Genomic DNA, 16,823 nt, shown 5'->3' on the forward strand with positions numbered 1-16,823 from the left:
TACCCAGGGTCAAAGATTAAGGATATAACTAGGGCTGTGAAATTGCAGAAAGATAGAGTGAGTGAGATTATTGCAGTTATAGGGACGAATGATCTACGTAGCGAAAGATTTTCTGTAAGACGGGATTTGAAGAATTTAATGATTGCAATGAATGCAAAGAGTGAGAGTGGAAAGATCATGAGTGTGCTACCACGATTTGATTGTTATGAAATGAACAGAAGAGCAATTATAGTAAATGGAATGGTGTCCAGATTGTGTAAAAGGTTTTGCAAAGAAATGAAACTGAATATTCATTTTATGAATGTCTGGGATGAGTTTGATAAAAGGAAGGAGTATTTTAAGAGAGATGGTTTGCACTTAAATGGATTAGGAGCTTGGCATTTAGAACATTTATTGATAAAGGACAGAGTAAAGGGTCATAAACAGGGAAATGGGATTTGCTAGGGAGGCAGGTGATAGAGTTAGCTGTAAATAGTACTAAGGTCATTAATCGTTGTGAAACTGGGATTAATTGTTCGCAGAATGTTAACAGTAGACAGAGTGGGGTAATTCGCACACAGGGATATTATGGGAGGAAGGGTGTATTGCAGTTTATGTATACCAATGCTCGAAGTATTAGGAATAAGTGAAGAATTTTTGTCATTACTGAGTACAACATGGCCAAAAATTATAGGAATTAGCGAAACTTGGTTAACCAAAAATGATATAGTTATTGGGATTGAATGTAAGGGGTACAGTATTTTCAGGCAGGACAGAGATGACAGAATGGGGGGAGGGGTTTTATTAATGATAGATGAAATATTAAAGCCAAAAAAGATAGAAGTACCTCACTGTGACAGGTATGTAGAGGGCAGTTCATTAGAGGCTGTTAGGTGTGAGATAGAGATTAACAAGGCGAAATATGTAATTGGTTGTTACTATAATCCAAGGGGAATAAGGGAGAATGTACATAGCATGTATTGGCAAATTAGCACGATGAGTAAAGGTCAAGTAATTATTATGGGGGATTTTAACTTTGGGGACATAGATTGGGGGAAGGAATGGTCACAAGGAACAACGGAAATGGAGTTTATACATTTGTTAAGAGATAATTACTTGAGACAGCATGTGATGGAAGGGACAAGAGATTCTAGAGTGTTAGATCTGGTCATAACATCGGAGAACATATCAATAAGTAATTTAGTTACAATGTCTCCACTTGGGGAAAGCGATCATGTGGTCTTGACCTTGGAGATTGAAAGACGTACTGAATATTCTAATAAGAATGGGTATATGTGGAATTACAAGGCTGGTGATTATGGCAAGCTGAGAAGTCAGCTTTCAGCTGTATTATGGCATGAGAAATTCAAGGGGAGAGATGTTGATGGTGCGTGGGAGATTCTCAAGGAGTATTTGAAGAAAGCTGTATCAGACTGTATTCCCAGAGTCAGAAGGAGAAATCAAGTAGGAGTAAAATGGATGACTAATACTATTAAACAAGAGTTGCAGATAAAGAAAAGGTTGTGGAAGACATATAAAGAAAAAGGTGATGAGCGTTCCAATGAGCAATATAAGGTACAGGCAAAGAGAGTAACCTGTATGGTAAGGAAAGCCAAAGCTAATTATGAGAGGAAACTAGCTGATGAATCCAAAAGAAACCCTAAAGAGTTCTTTCGCTATGTGGCTAGTAAAAGGAAGAATAACCAGGGAAAGATTACTTTAAAAAGTGTTGATGGTAAGGAAATTACTGAAGCTAATCAAATAGTTGAGTTGCTTAGTGATCATTTCGCAAAAGTGTACCATCTTCGTAGTGATAGTGCAGTGTCAGATGTGCCATTGACAGATGAGAGTATAGAGATAGATGAAATTGAGGTGCTTAATATATTAAAGAACCTTAATGCTAACACTGCCATTGGGTTAGATGGCATATCGGCCCATGTGTTACGAGAATGTGCAAGAGAATTAGCAACTCCTCTAACCAGGATGTTTAATTTAAGCCTCAGTTCTGGTAAAGTGCCAATAGAGTGGAAAGAGGGGAAAATAGTTCCATTGCACAAGGGAGACTCTAAGACTGATGTTGCAAATTATAGACCAATCAATATATCTGGAGTGGTGGTTAAGATTTTGGAGAAATTAGTTAAAATTAGAATTCAGGACTGGGTGGACAGCAATATGATACATTATAAGGGGCAACATGGTTTTGTGAAAGGTAGGTCTTGCCTAAGTAATTTGCTTACGTTCTATAATAAAGTAACAGTGGAGTTGGATAAAGGAAATCCTTACTCAGTGATACTGCTTGACTTTGCAAAGGCTTTTGACAGGATTCCACATGGAACTCTGTTACATAAATTAGAGCAAATGTTTTTGGATCCGAAGATGGTGATTTGGATTAAAGGATGGCTGGCGGACAGATATCAAAGAGTGGTTTACGGAGGAGCTGAGTCCAGGAAAAGGCAAGTGACTAGTGGTGTACCTCAGGGCTCAGTTCTTGGTCCTCTATTGTTTAATTTGTACATCAATGATATTGGAAATACCTTGAATGGAAATATCCACTTGTTTGCTGATGATGCAAAATTGGGAAGAGCGATAATCAATTCAAATGATGTGGATATTTTACAGGATGACTTAAATAGGCTGACGCTATGGACTGAGGTAAATGGCTGTCAGTTCAACGTGGCTAAGTGTAAGGTGATGCACTTCGGGAGGAAGAAATCGCATGCTGTTTACTATATTAACGGAACTGAACTGCAGGAAGTTGATGAGATAAGAGACTTGGGAGTTATTGTGGACAGAGAACTTAAGTTTAAAGGGCATATTGCTAAGATTGCCAAAACATCACATCAAATTACATGGTTGTTGAGGAACACACTAACAAGCAGGGATAGGGAAGTTATTATTCCACTCTATAAGGCATTAATAAGGCCACATTTGGACTATTGTGCACAGATCTGGTCGCCAGGATTTCTTGGTGATGCGGAAGTGGTAGAGAGGATTCAGAGGCGGGTTACAAAGATTGTTGCAGGTCTGTGGGATGCTCCCTATGTGGATAGATTGATGATCTGTGGGCTCCAAAAACTAGCTGATAGACGTAGGAGAGGAGATATGATAGAGGTATTTAAATTGTTAAAGGGATTTTACAGGATTGATACTGATGATATTCTTAAGACCAATGCAGGATGTGAGAGAACGAGGGGTCATCCCTGGAGATTGTGTAAGAGTGTGGTTAACAAGGGTGTTAGGACTAGATTTTTTACTTGGAGGGTTGTGAATGGGTGGAATGCTTTGCCAGAACTGGTTGTGAATGCTTCAACTGTGAAGGAATTTAAGGAGAGGTATGACAGGTATTGTGTAAATAATGGTTAGTGTGTCAATGTCGGGTCTCCCGCGATGAGTCTTTTGACTCCATGGAGACACCGTTAAAATAATAATAATAATAAAGTAAAAGCCAAAAGGACGATTAAAAGCCAAATTAAAGACAAAACTACAAAAAAGGGATATAACACTGTTTAATATATATGTAAATTTAACTTGCAAGGGCATAAATGGTGATGTACAGTTGTATGTAGAGTAATGTACAGTGCGTAATGCAATGTTGGCAGTAGGGCTGTGAGGAGTAAAACAAATGTTGTATGCTTGCGAGTGAACTTGTATAGACTGCGTATTTAAACGGATGTGTTGAGATGCCTGTTCAATGCGGCACAGTAAAACCTTTTAAAAACTGAGAAGCAAAGATGAGACACAGAGTATAATATTGGTTTTAATATCTCAGAGTAGATGAAATATCTGGTAGTGATGGTGGCTTGGGGTTTGAAATATCTGGTAAATTTTGCTAAAATTGTGAGGAGCACACCAAAGTAGGGCAATGATACAGGAAGCACTGACATGTACAAGTGAGAAGTAAGGTTTGAGATAGATGCAATCAAACAAGGTGTTTGATTGCATCTACGTCTATAACATACCAATTGTTCACCAGACAGTTCTTAATTGGCTCAGATTTGATGGAAGAGGACTGTGCACCAGGATTTGTTTTTCTAACATGTCCGTGCATTCTTAATAGGGTTCAGATTTGGGCTTTGTGATGACCAGGTAAGGTCATGGAAGTCGCTGACATGCTCTCTGAACTACTGCGAACAATTCTTGAGCGATGGATAGTAGCACTGTTGCCCATAAAATAACCGTCACCTAAAAAAAAAAAAAAATTTTTTTTTTTTAACCGTCACCTGGATAAAAAAAAAAAATCAACAATGCGGAATCGACTTGATCGGAATGATGTTCACATATTCTTAGGAGGACATCAGACCTTCCAGCAATATCAGGGGTGCGTGCCATACCAACAGAACATGCGCTACATCATAACACCACTTCCAGAGCTTGTGTTGTGTTTTCAAAGCAAGCTGGGTTCATTAATACATGGCAGGACTCTGTAAATTCTCTGCCTACCGTCGGTACAGAAGAAAGTGTACCCGGACTCACCGGAGCACATGACATTGGTTATGTTAACTGTGTTTAGTCAAGATGTTCTTGACACGAGTGTAGACGAACTTTTCGGTAGTACAGACGAACTATACTGATCCTCTCCATTTCCCTGTGCATAGTTCGGTGAGATATGAGTTGGGTATGGCTTTCATCAAATGATTCGTTCAATAGCTGTACATAGGAAGTTTTCTTTATCTGTACAAGCCTTTTCATACGACGGTGATCTAGTTCCTGACAGACTATCATAGGACCACAGTTATCCGTTACCCCTCTCAGATATGCAATTGATGATTTTTTTATTTTTTCACTGATTGAACACCAGAGATATCCCACCTTTTGAGAAACTAGTCAACTCTGTTGTTTTCAGAATCGTGGCTACAGCTGTACGCGTACCCACAATAAGCCCTTTATCGAACTACCAAAGATCTTTTTTTTTTCCCAATTGTGATCAGCACTATTGATGTTTAGTGACTAGAAGCATTCTTAAATATGCCTAGAACATATGATGCACGTGACCAAGTATTTTGCATATACGCTCCGTATGTGACGTATATGTACAACTGCATAAAGGTTTTTAATTCATTATTATTATTATTATTCGTGAAAAACCTCCAAGGAGTCAGAAGACTCATCGCGGGAGGACACCCACTATGCAACTGTCTCTACCAGTACACCGAACCTCTACTACAAATCATCTTCATCAATGCCATCTATAGCCCACCACCACCACAAATAGTATTTTTTGTCTGTAAATTGCGTGTGTTCTGAAGGGCCGATTTGTCTGTATGCAGGATGAAAAACCAGAGTTTCCGGGAGAAAAAAACCCTACTACCTCCGTATGTGATCGGCTAACTCACCTTCGATTGAAAAAGTCCACATAAAGATTCCTTCGGTCATGACGAGAATCGAACTTAGGCCTATTCCAATCGAAGGGTGCATTGTACCGTCGTTCTTCCAATTGCGCTACGGAAGCGCTTAAATGGGTACAAGATTTTGAGCAGACAACCTCATATAGATCTCTATATAAAGATTTGGTTGCCAACAAGATGATGAGTTGAACACGGTTCAGAGACGATTGACTAAACTGGATTTGGGTTTTGAAATGTTGAATATGAGGACAGATTGAGAGAATGCCAATTGCAAAATCTAGTAGATAGAAGGAGGAGTGAGGAGGGACATACTAGACAGATGAGTTGGTAATGTATAATTATCAGATTAATGTTGATAAAAATTTTAATAGAATGGCTGGAGACATGGGAAGAACAAGAGGCGGTCGCGGGTAGCTATATAAGAAGGGTGGGAGCAAGTTGGTGAGAGTGGTATATTGGGTTGTAAATTTGTGAGAAATGTGGCGAAGCCAAGTAAGGGTTAAGGAGGAAATCAAGATATTTAAAGGTAAGATTTCTCCGTTTTGTGACTACTGGATCTCTTTTGGCTGGTAAATCATCGATATGATCTACAGGATTTCACATTCAGGTTCTAGGACCAGCCTTTTAAACTTTAAGTTTTGATAATTGATAGACATAGACATGGAAAAACTGATAGACAAGAAAATGTTTGAGGACGGTTATCGGGAATTTATCCGCTTGGGTGAGGTACTTAGTAGTAGGTAGCCGAGAAAAGTAAAACTCTATGACACGTTTCCCCTCAAAATTGTCACAAATGACAGTTTCGATAACGTGACGGCAATAGACATCGGAAAGCGAAGCTCGGATCAGTCACTTGATCCTAAGGATGCACAAATACCACACAACAATGGCCACCATATACAGGATACAGCTGACGCAGAGGAAGAATTCCAAACCGTTAAAACTAAAAAAAAATGAAAATTTTCGTTACTTGATAATTATCCAAAACAGTAGAAACAGAGACTGATATTAATACAAACACTAAAGAAAGAATACCTCCAGTCATCCTAAGGGATAAAAATCATTGGACATCAGTTGTTACTTCACTCCGAACTCTAGAAATATCATTTACGAAAGCCACTAATACAGAAGAAAGAATTCGCATCCAGCCAAAAACTTCCACCGATTACAGACAAGTAACTAAATTTCTGGATAATAACAACCTTCCCTACCACACATTTGCACTCAATAGTGAAAAGAATCTTAAAGTTGTACTCAGAGGGATAACAGAGTCCATCTCCACAGATGAAGTACAAGATAATCTCCAAAACAAAGGCTTCAGTCCTACAAGAGTCAGCCGAATGCAGAGAGCTGATAAAACTCCATATCCACTAATATTGGTAGAGATCAGTGAAGACCAGAAACACATCTATGTACGATCTTCAGACTATTTATAATTTAGTCATAAAGAGTGATTCGCTAAAACATAAACACAACGACGTAATATCAACGCTACGAAAAGTTTGGCTACTCACAACGCTGCTGCAAAGCAGATTACCAATGTTTTCAATGTGGTGGCAAACACGCAACCAATGAATGCCAAAAACCCCGCACACAACCATCAAAGTGTGCAAATTGCGGAGGACCACACCCCGCAAACTATAGGGCTGCATAGCATTTCCTCAAAACCAAAAGACTCAACTCCAAGCCAACAAACCTATACAAGAACGCACATCCTCCCATCAAACCACAATCTCCACAACGGACGGAAAGACGTATGCTGAAGTTACAAGACCAACTTACCTAAAAGACCCAAAACCAAAACAGTCATAGCAAACCAAGAAACCTAACCTACAGAACAAAACAAGCCACATAGGATTATGCTTGCTGAACTCCGGCAAACCAACCCAATTGAAGAAGCTAAGGATATCATCTTATGATGATATCCTTAGCTTCTTGAAAACCTAAATCATTACAGATTGTCAGCTGGAACGCAAATGGACTATCCAACAAAATGCAGGAACTACAGGAGTTTACAGCAGAAAAACCCAAGCAGATATCATCCTTATAAATGAATCGCACCTTCGTTCAAGTGACAAGGTCAGAATCCACAATTATAGCACTTACCATATAGACAGATCCTATGCAAGAGGAGGAGACATCGTCATCTTTGTCAAAAGAAATATTAAGCATAATACAATAGCCGAACCCCAAACAGAACATCGAAACCACACGAATAGAAATACATATGGGAACACAAGCAGTATCAGGATATTCGCAGCCTACAACCCCCCCCCCTCCCCCCAAATAAAAAAACTCCTAGATTCAGATCTGGATGAAATACTAAACGCAGTTAAAGCAGTAATCATAGTTAGTGACTTTAATGCCAAACATTCCACATGGAACAGGAAACTCAAATATCAACGGTAGACTACTGAATTCATATACCACTACAAGAAACATGACAGTAATAGGACCCAAAGAACCCCCCCCCACACACACACACTACGGAGCAACCGTCCGTCCAGATGTAGTTGATATAGCAATACTAAAAAACATTGTGCACAGCTATCAAATACAATCAGTTAACGACTTAAGTTCTGATCGCAACCCCATCATTTTGCAATTAGGAACCATACAAGATTTAACGAAAAACACCACCAGCACCACCACCTTTATAAATTGGAAACAACTTCCCTCAGCTCTCAAGAAAAACCTTGGACGAGTGCCACATATAACAACCACCGAAGATATAGGAAATGCAGTGAAAACTTTGAAAAACAGCTACTAACAGCAATATCACAGGTAACAAATATAACCAAGTGTGCACCACCAAAGAAACTCCCAGAGGACATAAAACGTCTTATACGTGAGAAAAACAGATTAATAGGACACTACCACAGAACAGTGGATCACGCAGATAAGCAGGCAGTTAACAGAGCAAAAAAAAAAAAAAAAAAAAGGTTCGGTGTGCTCTAAAGGACCACCGAAACCAACTTTGGAATAACAAAATACATCACCTAAACACAGAGGATTATCATTGTGGAGGATGATTAGTTTACTTCGTTCGCAGAGTTATACACTTCCTCCAATTCAAGGTGAATATAGAGTCGCCTACAATGATGAAGAAAAAGCAGAAGCATTTGCAAGCAGTTTAGAAAGACAATGCAGCCCCAATTATACCAATATAGATATAAAAGTCATAAGAAAAATCCACACACAAGTACGTAAAATTACTCATAACGCCTCATTCCAATCCAACAACAAACCCGTGTTACCAACAGAAATATATGAGATCATAAGAAAGCTAAACAATAAAAAGGCTTCTGGTCCGGATGGAATAACGAACAAAGCATTCAAATTATTCTCCCGAGAAGGGGTTATGCATCTGGTAGTCATCACTAATGCCATCCTTCGGCTAAATTATTTTCCAGAGCGATGGAAGCTTTCGGATGTCTTCCTAATTCCAAAAGCTGGGAACAATACACAATTTCCTCAGAATTATAGATCGATCAGCCTTCTTTCATGTGTAGGCAAGATAGCCGAACGCGCTATACTCACACGGATTCAAGAGGCAACAGATAATAACCACGTCATACAAGATGAGCAATTCTGCTTTAGGAAATATTACTCCACAACGCTCCAAATTTATAGAATCGTTGAATACATCACACAAGGATTAGAATGGCACCACCATTCTCCTGGCACAGTCTTCCTGGACATAACACAGGCATTTGGCAGAGTGTGCAAAAAGGTTCTAATTTTTAAACTACACGAAGTTGGAATCCCATTACCACTAGTTCTACTTATCAAGTCATATCATATCTGAATAACAGAAATTTTAAAATAAAACTCAATGGAATCAGATCCACAGAGAGGAGAGTCACGGCTGGCGTCACTCATGGCTCTCTGCTGTCCTCCCTACTCTTCTCCATATACATAGCAGATCTTCCCAAGTTGTCCCCATCCATCACCGCTCTTTATGCCGATGATACAGTTATCATAGCCAGATCCCTCCGTCCACATCTAGCCTCTAGCAAGCTACAGAGAGCACTTCACGAATTAGAGAATTGGTACAAAAAATGGGGTATTGCAATCAACCCAGGAAAAAGTTCTGCAGTACTTTTCACCAGACGTAAAACAGAACCGAACACAAGCATACAAATGTTTGGAAAATTCATCCCTTGGCACAACTCTACCAAGTATCTAGGAGTTCATCTGGATAAGCACCAAAATTTCAAGACACACATAATTAGTGTCTCCACCAAAGCAAGTCAGACTATTACACAGCTATATCCACTTTTGAATAGGAACTTCCTAAAAGTAAACAACAAAATTCTCCTCTACAAATCAGTGATAAGACCTCAGATAACTTATGCCTCACCAACTAGGGGACACATCTAAACAGAACATCCCCAGATTGCAAACGATACAGAACAAATGCTTTAGAATGGCATTTAATGACCCTTAATTCATCAGAAACGTGCAATTATACCAAGAAGCCAACCTTCCAGATATCAAGACCTACATGACAGGCATTGCAGAAAAATTACCCACAATCACAGATAATCACCAAAATCAACTGATTCGACAGGCAGCGGACTATAAACCCTCAGATCGTTTCAAATATAAGAAACCGAAATCCGCCATCGCTAGAGAATGCCGATACAGCTTACAATGCTCACAATGAGTGGGTAAATTACCCACAATAATTCCCTCACAGTCAAGCTAAATTCAGATGAAGGAATGAAGAGTCAAGGACTCGGTCCATCTCCCAATGGAGTTCCAAGTTCCAAGTGGTGAGAGTAGGTTGTTTTGAGTGGAGAGTAATTGGAATGCATTGGTTGAAAGTGGGGTGAGTGCAATTAGTGAATGCTTTTAAGCAATGGTTTGGCGAGCTGTGTGACTTTCCGCGATGAGCTCTCGACTCTGTGGAGGTCTCTGATGATGATCATAATAATGCATGTGCCTTCATAAAATATGTAAGCTGTATTGCTTCATGGTGATTTATTTAACATTGTGTTTATAACGCTGAGTACTTTAGAGATCCGCTTCAAAATTAAATTGAAATTTATTTGTTTATCGAAGTAGCTTTTTTAGTAATGTATCTTTGTTGTTAACTTCACTAGTTTCTGAATGTACACATCAGCTGGAATAAATTAATATATTTTGTATAAATTCATGTGGTAACTTTACTGCTGTGCGAAGTCACTGAGAGGTATGGCCTTCATTTTAGGAGATTGCAACTGATGATTATTACATAATTTTGCATCAGTAATTCTACTCTACCATATTTTATGTTTATACGTATTGTGTGACAAAAGGCATGTTGGGGGAAGAAGTTATAAATGTTGTATGTTCACAAATGGAAAATATCATGCAGGAGTTATGCAGTTTTTTATGGTTTGACATGTATGTTTACTTCAGTGCACACACACACACACGTAACCATCCGTGGGTTTTTTAATGTTACGCAGAATAGTTTTATTAATTTTTTTTGTCTTTTTTTTTTACTATGTATTTCGTGTGCGAACTACAGAAAATGTAAGAGCACACATATAAATGATTAAAAGCATACATTAAAAGAAATAGACATTAAAAGAATAGGGAATAGCATACATTAAAAGACAAAAATGTCACGTGCATAAAATATGCAAAAACATAAAATGCAAATTTCACTCATCCAGTGATTAATATACTTTAAAGCTGTTTCATTACACTGCATTAAATCTTCTCGGGTACATATATTATTAACGTCTATTAGGTAGCATTGCAGAAGATGTTTCATGGTTTGTGTTTCACCACATGAGCAGCTGTCATTGTTTGTGTAGCCCATCTAGCCATATTCTGCTTTGATCTGCCCATTCCAGAATGAAGTCTATTCAATATCTTCCATCGTTGTCAGTCTAGATATAAGCTGGAAGTAAGAGATTCGTTTAGTTTAGAGCCTCTAGAGATTGACCTTGTAGCTTTTATGGAATCATCCAACGGTTCCAATGAGTGAATAAAACTTTTTCCTTGATATTAGCCTCCTACATACTGCCCAGAAACTTACCATAAAACACCTTATGGTAACTTGTTTTGGTAAAATACTTATAAGCTCTGTATTATTAAAATCTTGGTATTTCTAGCCTGGCTCCCACTGATGAGACCTCAATAAAGGTTGAAACCGGTCTGGGTAGTGGCCCTTTGCCTTTAATACAAAACATTATACATCTCCTCCAGGAGATGTGCTTTACATTAAGGATAAATATTAAGATTAGTGATCAGAGCTTATTCTACTTTTACCAAGAGCTGCCTTGGTCTTGCACTACTTTGAGGGTCAGTTAGACTTCCAATACATGCAGGCGCAAACTTGACTTGTTTGTTTGCTTACTTGGGAAATGGAGTAAAACCAGGTTTAAAATAGCTTGGTATTTTTAACATTTATTATACCCAAGGTAAAATACTTTCTACATATATATATATATACTAAATAAAATAATAAAAATCCTTTATTGTGTTGGTCTACCTGACATAAGTTTTTTTTTTAAATTTATGATGATGTTGGTTAAAAAAAATGCAATCTTATATCATTAAGCTTTAAGAGCTGAAGGGATGTTTGCTTGCTTCCTTAGCAAGAGATTATTTGCAGTCACATTATTCACATACCTGTGGAGTTGTTTCAAAGTGTGCCACCTGACAGAAATCTGTACTGCTTTTTTTTTTTTTTTCACCAGTTAGTTTTAAAATCTTGTAAGTAGAAGATTATGTTTAAAAACAGTGAATTTCTAGAATTTCTGAGGAATAATTACCTTAAGTGGCATGTGATGGAAGTGATGTGGTTGTGATGGGGTTATCAGCTGTAGCACTAGTTGTTACAGCTAGTGTTACAGCTGATAACTCCTTGTAATCATAATGAAATGAGAAGAAAAGTTATATTCAAAAAGGGATATATGTGAAACTGTAATAAAGGTGATTATGGAAAATTGGTAGGATACATAATCATGTTCAGTTGTATCAAGAATTGGGTGAATAAACAAGACAGAAGAGAAATGGATGAACAGCAAGAACAGGCAGGTGTTAGTTATGGTGTGAGAGAGATAGGATAGGTGGTAATGACCAGGTGCATGAGGAAATGCACTCTAGAAATGTGATGGGCACTGTAAGGAAATAAAAAGCACAGTCTGAGATTGATACATTGGTGTACAAGCTGGGTGGGAGGGGGGGATATTAATAATACATTGATTGGATAGATGAAAAATTGGGTTTCTGAACTATTCCAGTAAGTGGTATATTGGGAACAGTGTACCAAAAAAGAAAGGTAACTAGTGGTATTTGATAGGGTTGAATTTTTGGGCCACTGCTGTTTGACACATTTGTTAATGATAATCTCAGAGTGCAAAAGAAAATATGATTGTGCATGTGAGAGCAAAAGAAAGAATTGCGATCAGGACTCCGGAACATTAATTACAAAGAGAGGGAGATTAAGCAAATGTAAGTTAGTTTAGTTGATAGGTTGAAAATAGAAGAAATGATGGGCCTTTAACTTGGTGAAGGAATTTTAAAGAATTAATACAGGAGGGATTATACCTAGATTGGAGGATGAAAAGGAAGAATGAGCAGCAGTCCCTGGAAGTTGTGAAGTGTAGATTTTTTTATGCAGAAAGTGTGAACAAGTCCTGCTATAGAGATTAGTAATGCCTGTATTACTTGACAAACTCTGTAATTATAAAAAAAAAATCGATAAAAGGTTTTATTGTAATGACACTGAGGGTTCCTTGTTAGCCACTCTCCTTTGGACCTTTTTCAGTGTTTGCATATTTCTCATATTCAAGAGCTCATTCCTATGCATAGTAATCAAGATGTGACATGCTCAGTGCCTTATGCAGTATGCTATCATCTCATCTGATATCTTTTGATGTCCTAATTATCTCTGTAGTTATTGGAATAACTTTTACAGAGTGCCTTCAGAATGGACTGAAATATATTATACTGGTTAGAATGCCTTGGTGTGCATAAAGATGCACTTTAACTAGTAAAATACATCTCATTCCATCCACTCATTTCTGGTACTGCATAATCCTGTGTTTGGCAACATTCAACTGATAACCATATTCATCTCTCCAGAACATCAGTTTTCTGAATGATCTTGAAATGGCATCACATCAGAGTTCAGTTGTGTGAAATCAGAGCCAAAACAAGTAAGGCCAACTTTGTCCATTTGTCTGTTTTGTAGAACGAAAACAATCCCAAGTTTGCAAGTAAAATTCTGCTACCTCTATATAAGACCTAACCTGACTCATCTTTGGAAAAAGTTCTTAAGAAACTAAAAAAAGTACCAGAACAGAACTTGTGGTAGTCTACTTTGAGACATCAACCTCCATACCCCCCCCCCCCCCCCCACACACACACACACATGCACCACTTGCTCATCGCTATCAGTCATTATTTCTGTATCCAAGCTACCAGTTTGATTATGATAATCACCCCCCCCCCAAAAAAAAATTATTTGCCATGCAGTACTCAATTAATTACTATTATTATTACGGCAGCTCCAAGGAGTCCATAGATTCATCGAGGTAGGCTATAACGTCATGTCAAGAACAACTATTCGACATTCACACAGTATCTATTATACTTCGCCTTGAACTCATTTACAGTCATGGCACCCACAACAGACTCTGACAGCTTATTCCACTAATTCGCCACTCTCCAAGTAAAAAAAACCTAACTCTAACACCCTTGCTAACCACACTCTTGCCCAGCTTCCATGTATGGCCCCTAGTCCTTCCACCACCAGTCCTATTCTCAAAAATATCTTCTGAATTAATCTTATAGAAACCCTTCAGTAATTTGAATGTCTCAATCATATTACCCCCTTTTCCGCCTATCAACCAATTTCTGCAAACCACAAATCTTCAACTTGTTCTCATAAGGTTCATTCCATAGACCTGCTATCATCTTGGTCACTCATCTCTGGATCCTCTCCATCTTTTCCCCATCCAGAAGAAACCCTGGTACCCATATCTGGGCACAGTAGGCTAGATGGGGTCTTATTGTTCCTCGATACAGAGGAAGAATAACCTGTTTGTCTCTGCTTGTTAAAGTATTTTTCAGCAACCAAGTGATTTGATGAGCTGATTTAGCCACTTTTGTGATGTGGCCCCTAAACTTCAACTCCCTGTCCACCAACACTCCCAAATCCCTGGCCTCATCAATCTCCTGGAATACAGTTCCACCAATGTGATATACTGCTACTAATCTTTTCACCCCAAAATGCATAACCTTACATTTTGCCACATTAAATTGACATCCATTCTCCTTAGCCCAGTCCTCCAAACTATCCAAATCATCTTGCAACATTTTTACATCATGTGCATTCACTATTGCTCTACCCAACTTTGCATCATCATCAGCAAACAAATGAACAGTTCCTCTCAGATCCTTTCCTATATCATTAATGAACAAATTGAACAGTAGTGGTCCAAGAACAGAACCCTGCGGCATACCACTAGTCACAGGCAGTCTTTTTGACTCTACTCTTGAATAAACCACTCTCTGATATCTCTCCATCAACCACCCTCCTATCCATCTCACCAACCCTATATCCATCTCCATATGCTGCAGTTTATTGATTAGAATTCCATGTGGTATCCTGTCAAAGGCCTTAGCAAGGTCCAGTAGAATCACTGTAAACCCATTACCCTTCTCCAGTTCAGCCGTCATTATGTTATTAAACATGAGCAAGTTACTGAGGCATGATCTACCCTTCACAAAACCATGCTGTCCCCCATAGAGTATCCCATTTTCATCTATCCAATCCTGTATTTTCCTCTTGACTATTTTCTCCAAGACCTTGACAACAATTCCTGATATGCTGATTGGTCGGTAATTTACAACAATAGTCTTGGAACCTTTATGCAGTGGAACTATTTTCCCCTCTTTCCATACCCTTGGGACTAACCCAGACCTGAGACTTAAACAAATTAGTCAAGGGCACTGACAATTCTTTAGCCACTTCACGTATGACACGAGCTGGTATACCATCCAATCCCACAGATGTATTGACATTGAGGTTTTGTAATAGACTATTCACCTCCGCTTCATTCACCACAATTCCTGTATAAACTGTTGGTTCTTTCATTCCTGCAATATCACCACCTGGATGATATACTCATGCAAAGTGCTCGCTCAGTAATTCCACTATATCAACTGATTCAGTTACCTCCCTACCATTGTCTTTCTTTAAAATCATTCTGCTGTATACATTTTTTCTTTTTTATTTGCAACATATCGAAAAAACTGTTCGGGATTCTCTTTAGCCTGCATGGCTAATGTTCTTTCATAATCCGCTTTTGCTTTTCTTAACATACACTTCCGGCCTGCGCTTTATACCATTCATGTGCCTGCCAGTCACCTTTCTCCTTAAATTCCCTCCACAGTTGTTTCTTTTTTTGCAGCTGAAGCTTAATGGTGTTATTCATCCATTTAACTCCTACTTGATTTATTATTCGGATTCTAGGTACATACAGTTAGCCATTGCTTCATGCAAACACTTGTTAACCGCCTCCCAAGCACTGTTAACTTCTAGCCCTTGCAGTTTTACATTCCATGGCACTGTACCCATCAATCTCCTAAGCTGGTCATACTTACCATCCCGATAATTCCACATGTACCCTGTCTTAATTGTAAATTCCACACCTTTAGCCACCTCCCAAGTCAAGACCCTATGATCACTCTCACCAATTGGTGACAACGTGGTCATATTCGTTACATCCAAATTGTCAGATGCAATTACTTGGTCGAGCACTCTCTGACCCCTAGTATTTTCCATTACATGTTGTCGCAGATAGTTATCCCTTAATAACCGCATAAAATCCAATTCCTTCCTTCCATGTGTCCTCTCCTCCTTCCAGTCAGTGTTACCATAGTTGAAATCTCCCATAATAATTACCCTCCCTCCACTCATTTCTTCTATTTGCTTATGCATACTATCTCCACCATCTATTCCATCACCTGGTCTATAGCAGCACCCAATTATATATATTGTTCTGCTAGCCTCAATCTCACACTTAATAGCCTCAAATGTGCTCTTTTCTCTATCTTGCAGTTCAACTTCTATTCTTCTTGGCTGCAGCTCATCAGAGGAGTGTTACTATCATCAGTAACACTCCTCCTCTTCCCATTTTATTCTCCCTGTCACTCCTGAACACACTATACCCCTCACATTCAATCCCACTAGCTATATCATCTTCTGTCAGCCATGTTTCACTAATGCCAATAACTTGTGGCCTGGAAGTGCCAACCAAGGCCAAAAATTCTTCCTGATTAAGTTGGATAAAGTTCATTAAAGCTCTCTCTCGATGAAAATGAAAATATAGTGAATTACACGATATCTGACCACCTAACATCCAACAGTCTAGTTTTTCACCACTTTCCAACCTAACATACAAAAATCAGTTGTTCCAGTCAGCTGTTTGTGGAAATTTTATCATTATCAAAAGATTGAACATGTATCCAACACCAGAAAAGTCTGAA

The sequence above is a fragment of the Typopeltis vanoorti genome, chromosome 10 (genome assembly GCF_054136105.1).
Source record: "Typopeltis vanoorti isolate ZY-2024b chromosome 10, IOZ_Tvanoo_1.0, whole genome shotgun sequence".
Lineage (NCBI taxonomy): Eukaryota > Metazoa > Arthropoda > Arachnida > Uropygi > Thelyphonidae > Typopeltis > Typopeltis vanoorti.